At 27.1% G+C, this 1998-nt stretch overlaps 1 protein-coding gene across 1 annotated transcript in view; it reads right to left on the minus strand.

Annotated features, from left to right (window-relative positions):
• LOC111682928 overlaps positions 1-1998 on the minus strand; it is an 18757-nt gene that overhangs the window by 7684 nt on the left and 9075 nt on the right. The window lies entirely within an intron of this gene.

The following is a 1998-nucleotide window of genomic DNA, read 5'->3' on the forward strand; positions in this document are numbered from 1 at the left end:
AGAACTAGAACAGAACTAGAACAGAACTAGAACAGAACTAGAACAGAACTAGAACAGAACTAGAACAGAACTAGAACAGAACTAAAACAGAACTAGAACAGAACTAGTTCTGTTCTAGTTTACTCAAGGTAAACTAAAGTTCATACTATGTTGATTATGTAGAGCGAGATGTAAATTATGTATAATATGAATAAAAGTATGTAAAAGACGTTTGATATAATGTAAACAAAAGCTTTTAACAAGCTAACTATGATGTAATTAAGGTAAACTTTAGTTTACTTAATGTAAACTATACTTTTCGTTATGTAAACTTTAGTTTATAGCGCATAAATTATTTATTTTATAATTTTAAACAAAAGTATTTCAAATATTTTCATTATTTGCCATTTTCATTCAATAAAAATCTATAACTGACAAACATTTATTGAAATTTTATTAATAAAATATCTTCTTGCTAATTCTTTTTATGGTTGATTTGTCTTTTTGTTATATTGTCGTTGTCATCGTCTGCATCATCGTTGTCCTCATTGTAATTTTACTTTGCTTATTTGACTGTCTTAAAAGACATAGTTTTTGCTTTTTTTTTTTAGCTGCAGTATTCATAGCTAAACTTAAGATGCCGCCACTATGAACTATTATAGATGGTTGTTATATATATAATTTTTTTTTTTTTGGTGGTTGCTTTTTTATTTGTACATATCGTGTGGCATATCTAAACACATGCTATTGTGTTTTAGTTTTATATGTATTATTGCAATTGCATTTTTATTATTGCAACATCAGCAGCAACAACAGCGGCGACAGCAGCTACAACTTACAATTGTTAGTAGATGTTGTTAGCATGTTACAACTATTATTCCCTAATACACATTTTAGTGACACTGAGAAAAATTTATATAAATTAAGCAGAAAACAAAATTTTAATAACAAAAAGATTTAAATGTTGATTTTAATTTAGTTTAACCAAAATATCAATAAAAAGTATTAACTCTTTATAAAAAAAAACTAATTCAATTATAATAACTCATTTATTCTCTCTGTGTACTGTTGCAAACCAACGTTGTAACGAACAACATAGAAGCAACAAGCTTTGAAAAATGCCAACAACATTTACTCGACTTGTAGTTGACAGAATCGTAACAATTAATATTATTTACAACATCTTAAAGAGAGTTGCTAACAGGCTATGGATTGTTGAATTTTTCAACTTCTCTAAGTTTTTTATTGGTTTGTAGGTTGGCTTGATGCTCGCTTCGTTTTTTTCCAAAAAAAAAAAAAAATAAAATATATTGCAAAAATATTTATGTTTTTTTTCTTCTGTTATACGATGTCCATACCTAATTTGGCAAATTAATATAGAAAAAATCACAAATATTGAAAAATGTTTTTTGATTTTTTTTTTAGCATTTTGGCAAATACCTTTAAGAATATTTAACATTTCAAGACAAATTTTTATGGACAAAAATTTGAAAAATGTGAAAAATTTTTTAGATTTTATTTCTTTATTTTTTGGAAAATTGTGAAATAATTATCACTAAGAAAATCATAATTGAGACCTTATATAGTTGAAAATACAAGTTTGGTTAACACTTAATTATATAAAAATTTAAGTTTTTTTTAAGTAAGAAAGTTAAGTCTAATGAAATGATATTAACAAGGATCAAAAGACAGACAGATTTATAGTGAAAAAACTAATAAAACTGCTGACAGGGTTGAGAAGGAAAGAACGACTACAGGAAGACAGACTGATTGAAATACACACACATACATATACAGACGTACGACATAAGAACAGAAAGACTGACGAAAGGAAAGACCGACAGACACATCAAATGCTGCACTAGAAATAAAATAGAAAACAACTAGAACTGAACTAGAGCTGAATTAGACCAGAACTAGAACTGAACTAGAAATGAACTAGAACTGAACTAGAACTGAACTAGAACTGAACTAGAACTGAACTAGAACTGAACTAGAACTGAACTAGAACTGAACTAG

Source organism: Lucilia cuprina, chromosome 2 (assembly GCF_022045245.1).
Source record: "Lucilia cuprina isolate Lc7/37 chromosome 2, ASM2204524v1, whole genome shotgun sequence".
In the NCBI taxonomy this organism is placed as follows: Eukaryota; Metazoa; Arthropoda; class Insecta; order Diptera; family Calliphoridae; genus Lucilia; species Lucilia cuprina.